At 50.2% G+C, this 12195-nt stretch overlaps 1 protein-coding gene across 3 annotated transcripts in view; it reads right to left on the minus strand.

The window, feature by feature from the left end:
* SIK3 (SIK family kinase 3) overlaps positions 1–12129 on the minus strand; it is an 88529-nt gene extending 76400 nt beyond the window's left edge. For 2 of the 3 annotated variants that reach the window (XM_054223324.1, XM_054223323.1), the window contains exon 1: positions 11978–12106. The gene's annotated coding sequence lies outside the window, so the exon portion shown is untranslated. Of the gene's footprint in view, positions 1–11977 lie in introns of all 3 variants that reach the window. The other variant, XM_054223322.1, reaches the window with a different exon arrangement.
* Positions 12130–12195: the final 66 nt, after the last annotated feature.

The following is a 12195-nucleotide window of genomic DNA, read 5'->3' on the forward strand; positions in this document are numbered from 1 at the left end:
ACATAGCCAAGCGAAAGAGCCTACGAATTAAGCAACTAAATAGGGCACTGTCTTTCAAGGTAGTCTTACAACCGCTCTCTGTTATTTACAAACAATTATCAAGGAAAGGTAAACAATCTGAATGACTGTTTGGAGTTTATAAAACATTCCCATCCACTGTAGCCTTTAAAAAGCAAGTCAGATGCTTCGCTGAAGCAAGAACGAGATCAGCAGAACCCGCTTCCTCTCCCCAACGCCAAATCCTGACATCCATTGTCACCTCCCCAGCCCTTTACACCAAAGGCAGCTTTTCTTGCCCAGGAACGAAGGGGCAGGTTTTGGAGCCGCGCAGACACGCAGCCTCAAGAAGGCTCCCACCTCGCCCCGCGCAGGCCTGACCTGCTTTTGTCTCACCGCGCTGTGAGCTGGGCTTTGTTGCCATGGTGAAAGCTCTGACACATTTAGTTTTCCCACTAATTTCCTGCTGCACTACAAACTACTGATGCTTTGCAGCTCGCTACTTATCAGGACAGTGACAAGGAACCCCACCACCGCCCACAGAAATGAAGAACGGAGTGGGCCACGTGCTGTCCTCGACGGGTTGCTCTGCCAGCAGCATTTTTCAAGGCAACTTAAGTCACACCTCTATTAAATAAAATCTCTCTTACCTCATCAATATTAGGATGGCTTAGGTACTCCACTCGTGTTTTCTCACGACATGTAAGATTTGATATACTTTTGAAGAGTTTCTTTCATCCTAAACCCACCTGCCTTTTAATTAAGCCCTACAAAAGTTCAAGAAATTTGATCATCACCCAGAAATGCTGCTCAAGAAGGAAAACATGCATGCCTGTCCTGACTTTGACTGCAGCAACTGATAATCCCAGTCTTAGGCCAACCTGCCAGCCTAACTTGGAGCACCTTGGTCATGAGCCCCTGCTGTCACAGATGCTCTCACATCAGCTTCCCCCACACACACTGAGATGCAAGAGCTCCGACCGCTGAAACAACACAGGGCTTTTGTAAACCTTGATCTGCAACACAGAACATGCAATTCTGCTCACAGAGCAAAGCATGTTGACATCCTCAAACCAAACAGGAATTTTAGGCCTGCCATTTCCCACAACGTGTTTTAGAAAGATGTGCTAACAGCTGCTTCCCTATCCTCCTGGAGACATTGGAGCACAGTCAGTAAATCCCTTGTTTCTGCAGTCTCTTGCAAGAGTCATCCACTAACCTCGTGTCCCGAGAAAAAACAAACAGTATTTGCACACAAAGGACGATTACTTTCCGTATGTTCTCAGGCAGCTCTGAGATTCTCAAACGACGTTTTCCCAAAGACAGTACTTGGTCTGAACTTGACGTTGTTCCACGGGCTCTACCAACGCATCTTCTGAAACATTTTTTCAGAAGTACTTTGTCTTGCTGCCATCGGATTCGGAGCAGAACACATGGGAGTGACCACAGCCAGCAAAAAAGATGGACTAAAGGGTCTGTTTCTGCAGGAAACTCACCAGCTGGGGACCACACACGGGTTTTCCAGGTCACTGAAAATCTATCAAAAGGAAGTAGACAATTTAATCAGCCTCATAATTAGAGGCTGCATCCCATCCTTGTCTTTAAAAAAAAAAAAGGTGGTACAGTCTCAAATACCATACTGCAATTCCTCAACCACCGTATTTTCCTTTGAGCCCACATGAAGGAACTAACTTCATACCCGACTGTGTCAATGGTAAGTGAAAACAACGATCCAGTTGTGTCTGCGGTACCAAACTGGGACCAACAGCGCACACACAAACAACGGAAAGTCGAGATTAAGGCCCACATGGTCTAGCAAGTGACTCAGAAGCTGCAGAAGCGCCTATGAGTGGGAAAATACCTATAGTCAGTCTTCACTTATCTTTTTACTGTGTAATGGGGCGTCTCAACTTGGCTGAAAAAATATTAATATTTTGTTCTGACTAAGCCCAGGTTTCCCCATGTACCTCAGCTGCTGTGGGAAACGCGCATCCCCTGCAACTCTGCCAGGGCAGTGGGCACGCAACACCCACGCACCAGCAAACTCGGGGAGGTAGCTACCGTGATTTCCTTCTCCTCCACCAACTTTGTATTTTGTTTCTAATAATATAAACCAGCTGAACTAACCAGCAGAAAGGAAAAGTCAGAAGTCTTTTTTTTTTTTTTATCTTACACTTCCCAAAACAGCTCAGGTGAAAAACCACCTCTGCAGAAGCCAAATATTAAAATCCTTGCACACAGACTGAATCAGGATGTTTTTTATTGGTTTCCAATGAGATTGTGCTTGAAAACAAACAGTTGCTGTGTAACTGACAACCGCCTCACTGTGTCAAAATGCTTCAGATGCAAGAACATAGATGGGCTTTGTACAGCTAAGACCATACTCCTTAATGGCTACTCAGTAACGATTCTATTTGTTTAATAGTACGTTTGCATGCACAAAAAATAGTAGTACAAGCAAAGCTATATAATCATCAGTCTTGCTGGGGGGAGCAGGGGAGAAGCCCTACGACCTCAAAAACTGCTGAAACCAGCTACAGCCGTTACCAGCCTCGGGGATGCAGAAGATACCAGATACAGTAGAAGCTTCCCGCAAAAGAACACCATTGTCTTCTGGCCACCTGGTAACAAGAAAAGCCCCCATAAATCAAGCGGCCTGTTATCCTTTCCATGTTCCTAGGCAGGGGAGAGGCCAGAACAACTCCCTGCAGCCGCCCGCGGGGTCCCAGCGAGCCGCACGGGCAGCAGGTCAGGAGCAGCCTCGGCCGGGAGGTGCGGTGCGTGCTGCCAGGAGCCCGCTCCGTCAGCGGCACTCCAGCCTAGCTGATAACCTCGACAGAGCCACTTGCGAGATTACAGCCCAAGGATTTCCTACAAGCACCTCTAGAGAGGAAAGACTAAGTACAAAGACTAATACTTTTCATCTTCAGTCGCTGCCGGTGCTACTGAGCTTAAACTAAAATGTAGGAAGCACAGAAACATGGTCATGCTGTTACAGTAACTGGTCAAAAGGCAAACATTTTTCTACAGCACTAATTATTTCAGCGCAAAGGTAACTGCGGACAAGGTTAGAGATCAGTGCCTCTTTCCATCATGGTCATGCACAAACCCACAGAGCAGACATTTCAAGATTTAGACAGCCAACAGACCCGCTGGTAACGTGGCTCAGTCGTTTTAGCTGGCAACTGCCTGGACTGTTCTACCTAGAAGGCAGTAGCAATCCCAGGCCTCGAGGCAAAGCAAGCACAAAACCTTTCCTGGAGAGACAGCAAGGAGGAAAAGCGAACAAACATGCAGTCAGAAGTGGCACTGCTAGGTAAAGGAAAGCGGGGACGAACACCTTTGGAAGAATTTAGACACACAGACGACAAAAGGTGTTTTTTCACCTAGTTTCTTCACTTCCATTATCATGCTGCCCATATCCCAGAAGAGCTAAACAGCTACGCCTGCCTCCTCTTGGATGCACACACACTGCCCTAGCAAGGGTAACCTGCACACCAGCACCACTCCAGGCTCCTGTGAGCCTTTAAGAGCAGCACCATACCTGAAAAGACTGTATCCTTCCCTCCCACAGACAGGAACTGGCTTCGAATTAGGATTACCGCTGCAATTCAGCATGTTATCTGATCAGACTTCACACACAATTACATACAGCTTGTCAACTTACTCCTTCCATTAAAAAGACTTGGATGTTGTGAAACGCTACAATTAGTTTTTAGGTGAAGCCTCATCAGCTTCAATTCAGCTGCCTTTGCCCATCAGCAAGAAGCTGTAGGGCTCAAAAGACACTGTCCCCAAGAGGGGACCAGAAACACACCTGGAACTGCCTGAACACAGGTGAAAACTCAGAAAAACGGTGAAAACAACAGTAGACACCTGAGCCTTAAAAAAACCCCCATGCTGTGCCCACAGCATGATGGCCATGGTTCTTTCACACACCCGTCGCTGTTATGTCCCACATGTCCCACACGTATGAATGCACACAACATTCTACGCATGGGAGGAGGCTGCCCAGGAAGCGGTACAGCCAAAAGTCCAAGTCAGCCAAAGAGCGAGCACAAGCCGAGAGACTTGCTTAGGTAAGGAAAAACCTTAAAAAAAAAAATGTGTCTTCCTTCCTGTTGCAGGAGTCCACATGCACTTTCTCAGCCTTGAAAGTGCTTCACAGGGTCCGTCTCATTCAAAACTACTTCCAATAGGAATAATCACATTTTAAAAGTTATTGGAAGGAGATGCGAAACATCCATCTGTTTGCTGAAAGGCAGCAGACGTACGCAGCCTCCAAATCCAGACTTTAATTGAAATACTTTAATCTGCTGCTGCAGCCCCACATTCTCTTTTATTCCCAGTAGCACCAAGGCGTGCGTTCTCCTAATGGAGCTCTGACAGTCGTCCTGTGCCTGGCTCTCTGTCAAACCACTCTAGCCTCCAGCTCCGGGCCCGCAGTCGCACACTGATACCCTACAGAGACTCCTTTTCTTCTAAACAATCTTCAAAACTCGATAATTAATGTACTGTAACTGCATCAGATACTTTAAGAAGTTGAAGGCAGAGCTTCCATTTGCCAAACCATACACGAAAGTAGCAAACACCGAGCAGATACTGAACTATAATGAAAACATTAAATTGGACTGTCAATAACACACTCACCCTCCGCATTACACAACACCAAAATTTAGGCCAGTCCCTTCATCCATCTGCACATCAAGACAGTAACTCGACGCGCACAGATTGCTGCTGTGAGCAGGCCCTGTGCGGCCGGCAGGACCCAGCTGCTGTGCTGTGGAAGCTGGTCACGCCAGGCTCCCACTCCACTCACCAGAAAGACAGGGGCAGTTTCGCTGCGGGGCTCAGCTGGCCCGTGTCAGGGTGTGCTGAATCCCCCTCCAGACAAGCCGCCTTCTCCCACGGACGACCCCAGCCGTTCATATCCAAAGGCAGGTGAAACACATCCCACTTCAGCTGCACCCTCACCGCGCCAGAAAAACATCTGGTACATGCATCCGCTTCCCCACTTTATTTTCCTGCGGTACCTGCCCATCAGCTCCTTCAAACAGATTTCTCTGGAACTCCAGCTCCACGACTCCCGTGGGGAGGTTTTCCCAGTGAAGCCTTCACCTCCCACAGCCTTCACAAACTGCCCCCCCGACAGCCGCTCTGCACGACACCGAGTGTGAGCACCTTTACGCACTCCAGCTAGGGCAAATGAAACCAACGCTTTTACTTACACCTTCAATTTCATTTCACACCTTTAGTGACCAAAACCCTTTCAGGAAGAGTATCTGCACTCCCACCACCTGCATAGGATAACCAAGTTATATCCGTAATCAAAGCTACCACGGCTACGAACTACAGCCTTCAGCCTGCCTCCTCATAGTAAAGTCCTGCACCTCACCGGGAAGACGCTGGAGTCACTCCGAACAGATCAACAGACCATGGAAGAACCAGGTCTTTTCTACAGTTCAATAGTACAAGAACCCCATACCCGAACTGCAGCTACCTGACCAGTAACTGCCCCCAGCACTGGATGCAGAGGCTGCCGGGATAACGAGAAGCAACAGCAACATTTCAGCGTAATCAAGACACATGCCATATAAGAATTAAACCCTTCAGGATAATGTTCGGCAAGGTATGCCAGCAAACATCGCAGGAAAACCGATGGGCTCCCAGCGAGATCCAGCTCGGCGGCCGGTGCTGGGGCTGCCCCAGGATCTCCTGCCCGTCCTCTGAACGCTGCCGACGAGTGGAATGGAGCAAAGCTCGGCTCCCCCCGCACACGCAGGCAAAGGCTGTGCTATTTTTGAGCACAACGTGTCAGTTCCACTGGGTGTGGGAGTTTGTTTGTGTGGGTTAGTATGATTCGACTACTTTGAAACTTGGCTGAAGCCACATAATTCCCTTTTTATGGAACCCCTTTGATGGCCATTTAACAGAGAGGGTGAGGTTTAGCCTCAACTATAGAGACTTGGGGTCAGTGTTACTAGAAAAAGAGACATAATGACTAATAATGAATCAGCCTTCAGTGGTTTCTTCATTTAAGTGTTAATGCAGCATATTAAACCCCTGGACTGGGATCAGCAGAAGGGCCCTGTCTGAAATAATGAGTACAACAGCTTAACTAGAGAATTTCCAAATTGCTCTACTTAAACCTGGGCAATCTCCACAAAAGGAGGCACTCAAGTCAGTTTAACCCTTGCTCGCATACGTTCAGCTGAAGGCAGCATCTCGCTTGCATCGTGCAGACGACAGCGGGACCGACAGACGACAGCGCCTGTCACGCTCACAAGGGGAAGTCACAATTCAGACGAGAATCTCTTCAGCCGGAGAGAACTTCCACTGCAAACCGTAACTTCTACTCTGCTGGCAACACTGGAGCAACTTCCTAAAGCTTTGCTTTCAAGGGGGGAAAAAAAAAAGCACCAAACCAAACATACAGACATTAGGCAATCCCCTTGACAAGAGCAAGAAGGGGCAAGCAGATTTCTACAGCAATTGCACAAGGCCGATACAGGACCCAGCGAGAGTACATGGGGAGAAAGGAGTTCAGCTGCTGCTTCCCTGTGAAAATATCTAATACCTAAGGAGCCCAGTCTCCCAGCAACACACTGCTATTTCCTTATTTCCATCTAACACGATTCCTCCTTCAAACATGTATGAGAATACAGGCTCTAGAAACCCTAATTAGGGTCCATGGCATTCACAAAACCTTTGCAAGACACCTACCAAGAAAAGAGACGCCGATCCCTTTTTGTGTCTCAGTCATTCCTCTTCCTGCTGCTGTCAGTGGCAGCTACTTTTCCTCGCAGGGGCCATTTCTGTACCTGCCCAAAGATACCACCGCCCCATTGACCAGCATTTTTTTGCTCCCTCGGCTTCACCTTGTCTCCTGCTGCAGCAGCCCCAAAGCTCCGACACAGCAAACATTTGGGAGGAAGGGACACCGGGCAGGAGGTGGGAGGGAGGCAGGCTGAAGAGCTACAGAAGATACACCTGCCTCACCCCTCAATTAATCTAATAGCAACTCAGCTGAGAAGTAGGTACTAATTACCTTGGCCCTTTTAGACTACTCCCCCTGCCCCAGAAGGCTCAACACAGGGCAGGTGCCCTCAGCCCACTCGTTTTCCCTGTCCCTGTAGGAACATCACCACCGTCAGCTGGCTCTCCCGGCCCCGTTTCCGTGTGCTAGCACTGTCAGACTCATCAAGCAGCAGCCTGGTCTCAACTTTAATCGTATTCTGGCATTAATCTCTTGGTAATCATATGTTATTTGCTACAGCAAGAAAAATGTTGTACTGAAACATATAATGTCACTACTTCGGCCTGCGGTTGATACAGTTAATGCCTCTGTGAGGTTTAAGAAATATTCCCTTTTATCCCCACTGTGGCAACTATGTTTAGCCAAAGTCCATTTCTAGCTTTTAGGCTTTTACTAAATCTCCCTGCCAAATGAGAACTAAAATACAACTCCTTTGCAGCACACAGATGATGAGAACAAAGGCCACGTGAGCTGCAGTATAATAGATGCCTGAGAAATTAGCAATCCACAACTATCAGCCTTTCTTACAGCCAAGAGAAATAAGAAGCAGGACAGGTGAAGCACCAGCTAACCCCAAAAACGAAAAGGACAATTATTTTTATAAGGGTACCACGCGAGGCCCTCGCATGGCTCACTATGAAACGTGCAGCACCAGTATTGAACAACTTCCATTTGACGTGCCGAGGATGAATCACGGCACACCGGCACGCAGCCTACTCGGAGATGATCACGTGCTCTGACGGAGGATCTGAGTGCTCTGACGGGAGGATCTGCGGTCATCCTGGAGCCACGTGCCTCGCTGCTGCACATCAGAAGCAGGGAAAAGCAGGACAGAGCAACCACCAAGACTTTTCCACCCACTAGCCTGAGAGCGCTTTGCATTTGTGGAGAGAGAAATCCAGATAAGTTGTCAGGGCTCCTTGAGCCTCCCGCCTTCGGCAACCAAACCATGCCAAATGCACCTGATTCCTTCCAGAGCAGCAAAGGCTAATCATCCACAAAGTCTCCCAGCTGGATTTTTCTCCTGGTTTTAAGTGCCACAGTGCCCACCTCCAAGAATTCCAGTGCAAACCTGGTTCTGCTGATGCCTCCAACTCACCCAAAGACACACCACAGAAACTAAGCTGGTTCTCATGGAAGGGAACATCCTCTCCAAGTAAAAGCAGAGATGCCTCCCGCTCTCCAGAAAAGGCTCAGCTCCTTAAAAACCTAGAAAAACACATCAGTTTAATTCTAGCCTTTCTGCAGTCCTGCTTGCGATGGTAGAAGAAGGGCTATGTTCTGCCAAGCACGTCATGGTTTTGGGTGCCTATCCAATAAAACAACTCCAGGCAGCCTCTTAAACAGGATGCCATTACACACAGCTAGGCAAGCTCGCTCCTAGCTTTGGCCATTACTTAAAATGCTTGGAACTCAAAAATAAGTGGACAACCAGCCTGGAAGAAGTTAAGACAGCACAGCAGGAAGATCACTGGACTTGGGAGATAGCCATGTTCTTCCAGGACTATGAATTCTTATCTCTACTTCAAGAGAGAAACAGAGGCAGAAATTAATACTCATCTCCCACTGAAACGCTCAATACATGCGGCGCAACGGTTTGAACTCACAGAATAGGGAGTTTGCAGTAACATATTACTCGCAGTAACACCAGAGGGGCAGCTGAACCGTGGCACGTAGGCTCCGCAGTCTGGCTGGGTCTCCAGTCACGCTGTAGCTAGCAGAAGGGAAGGGGTAAGAGCAGCAGAGAGCCTTCAGCACTGCACAGCAGCCACAGCGGCCCCTCGCCTCCCTCCTCATCCCCAACAGCTCCAAACGACCAAAACACAACATCCAAAGGGCACGGGAATGTAAGGTACGTGCTCCACAGTGCACTCCCGAAGTCCCCTCCGTCAACGTACACCGATCAGCCCTTATGAAAAAAGTGTGGCATTAAAAACACCCCAGTGTCCAAACAGAGCTGGAATTCTAATGAAGTGCCTTGGATGATTTATAAATGGAAATTGTGTGGAAAACAATTCATTCAGTCGGTCACTCGGGAGATTTTTAGAAAAGAAACAAGAAAGGGTTTCTTGTGAAAGATGAGAAGAGACAAAGGAAAGGGGGACAGAAGGCAGGAAACAGAAAAGGAGAGATGCAGCAAGATATCCTGCAGGTGCCCAATTAATCCCAGCCAGAGCAGCGGCTCCAGTTCCTGTCCAGCCATCAGAATAGCTCTCTCTTACAGAGCACAAGATTCCAACTTTGCATAACCAGGGACTGAATGTAAATTGCTGGCTTGGTTAATACATAAATTGTCAACTGTTCCCTTCTATTTCATCAGTTCCAGCAGAGACAATTATGAATACAGGCCTCCTGCCCTTTAGGATGATTAACATTCCCTTTCGTTAGTGTCCCCAACACTGCTGACCCACATTCAACTTGTGAAATTCAGTTATATGTAAACTGCAATGTTCTGTGTCAGCAGTATGTGCCAGACCATTAGAGCCGGGCGCACACAGCACACGCTCTCCTCCTCTCTGTAAATAAACGCAGTCCTCAGTTTCAAAACGGCTCGAAAAATCCCGGTCCTTTAATCCAAGAACAGGCACCGAAATATTCTCTGCTTTTCTTTTTTAGGGAAAAGGGGACGCAGGCCAGGAACGCTCAAGCTGTTATCTTCAGATGTCATGTCAAAGTCCGCTTGACCTGGTAAACGTCCATAGGAAAGGAAAACAGAATGCCTCATCAGCAGACCACCTTTAAATCCAGGAGCAGCCGTGAACACAAATCTTCATAGCTACTAATTTCACCTTCTTGAAAAGGTGTAAAGAGACAGGGTACGATATATTTTTAAGCTCACGCAGACGTTGGCGCTGGAATTCCTTTTGAGACATCTTATGAGCGCAGTTCCCAAGGAGGGGCCGTGACGAGCAAACCAGCTTTTCTCTGACACGGGGTCAAGTTTGTGCAGGGATTTGGTGGCTATATTTGAACGCTGCCCGATTCTTCTACGCAACTACTACTGGAAGAGATCACCTCGGGAAGGGGCTGCCAGCACGCTCAGCAACTGGGCTACGTTTGCATCTCGCGGTCAAAGAATTCTTTCAGATCCCTGAATGGGACCATTTTGCCAAGGCTTTACTGTCTTCTAAGTCATTTCCATTAGGTCAAACTATTAAAAGTATTACCGTGACAAAAACAAGCTCTCGGTAGCATTATTTTGTATTCCCGCTGCCATAGAAAGAAGCCTTCCCATACAGATTGGCCCTTTCCAAGGCATTTTATACCAATGCCTCCCCTCAAACCTCATGAGTCCCAGAGCTCGAAACAAGCAGCTCCTCTCTCCTTCCCCACTCCTCTCCCAGAGTCAGTAGCGACGGCCCCACCAGCGAAGGAAAAGTACTGAAACAACAGTGCTCGGGGTTGGCAGGCAAAAACGATCCAGTCGCTCGCACTCCTCTTCACGGGCTGGGATTTGGAAGGAAACCTGACCTCAGAGTCAAGAACGCTTCCAGGTCAAGTTTCAGCTCCCAGCTCTTCCAGCTCAGCCCTGCAGGCAGCGGCACGGCCAAGCAGGCGGCAGTTGCCCCAGCACAGGTACTTCCCCAGGCTCCAAGAGCACTGGGAGTTGGGAGGGATTGAATCTCCTCCCCGCAGCAGCACAGGGAAACCTGCGAGCACACCAAAACCCACCACTGCAGTGCCTCCCACACGCCACTAGGCTCGGCGGCAACTACCAAATCCACCATCCCACCAGCACCAAAAGAGCTTCCTAAAGGCAACAAACCACCCTTCGTCACGACAAGCGTAAACTGCGGTTTAGCAAAGCGTGAGTTTTTCAAGCTTAGCACCCTCTTCCATCATCCACAAACACCACGTGATGTCCAGCCTTGGCCCTGTCAACATTGAATGGGATTTCCAGACAAAATTTGTTTGTGTTTTGCCATCCTTCAGGAAAAAAAAAACAACTACTCCCATGCAAAAGAGGGTCTCCGCTTCGGTATCTTGCAAACCCCAGAGTTAGCACCGCTCAAAAGAAGCCCTGACTCAAGGAGGGGGGGCTGAAAACAGGAACAAAACTGGTAACTACAGGAGTTTGAAGCACCTGAGCTTATTGCCCCTGCTCCTATCAGCAAGATTCAGCTTTATGGGGGGAAAAGCAACGGCCGAGCCCCGCACAGAACAACAGCAGCAGCCCAAGTGCAGGTCAGATTGCAGCACTTGAAGGCATGGAAAGAGCCGTCCGTTCATACAAGACGGGCAAAGGTAACCCCATTCGGAAAAGAACCATCCAGGAGGTGTGAAATAACTGATTTTTAGACGGCCCCTGAAATTAATTTTACTTAGTTACCTGGGCAAAAAGTCAGAGTTTGGACAAATGAAAGCAACTGTGGATTTCTGCTGCCGGGTTTGTGCTCCCCTTTGAGCGCAACCCAACTCTGGCAATTGACAAGAGCAAAGGGGAGCCCAGGAGCCAAAGCCGCCGCCGCGGCCTCCACCTGCGGGGCTACCGAGGCGTTGCTGGGGTAGCCCGGGGCAGGGCAGTCGCGGGGGCGAGCAGGGTTTCGTCGAGGCCTCTGTGCTCCCAGCCCCGTTTTCCACCACCGCGCTTTCTGGAGCAGCCCTCGGTATGGCCACCAGCAGCCGGGCATGTGCGGCAAGACGGAGCACGGCAAGAATCGCGACGGCTGCGGCGACGTTCCCCTTCCTGCGGGATCTCCGGGGGCTGGCGGAGGCCGGCCCGGGAACGAAGCCCGACCTGCAGCCACCTGCGGACCGGAGCCCGCAGCGAGCCCCCGCCGGGCGGCCCCAGGAGGCCCCACCAGCGCCGTTCCTCCCCCGGCCCGGCGCCGGCGCCCTTCACGCCGGGCGGCATCCCCGCCTCGCCGCCCCCCCGGCCGCTCCGCCTCCGCCCGGGCCCCGCCGGGGCTAAACCCCGCCGCCAGGCCCGGCCGCCCCCCTCACCTTGGCCCGGGTCACCAGGTGGGTGGCCAGCTTGACGACGGCGAAGTTGCCCTTGCCGATGGTCCGCTCGATCTCGTAGTAGCCGATGCGGGCGGGCCCGGGGGGCCGCGGGGGCGGCGGGGCCGGGGGCAGCCGCGGGGCCGGAGGGGGCCCCCCCGCGCCGCTCGCCGCCGCCGCCGCCGCTGCAGCCGCCGCCATCTTGTAGCGAGGAGCAGCCC

The sequence above is a fragment of the Rissa tridactyla genome, chromosome 17, assembly GCF_028500815.1.
Source record: "Rissa tridactyla isolate bRisTri1 chromosome 17, bRisTri1.patW.cur.20221130, whole genome shotgun sequence".
Lineage (NCBI taxonomy): Eukaryota > Metazoa > Chordata > Aves > Charadriiformes > Laridae > Rissa > Rissa tridactyla.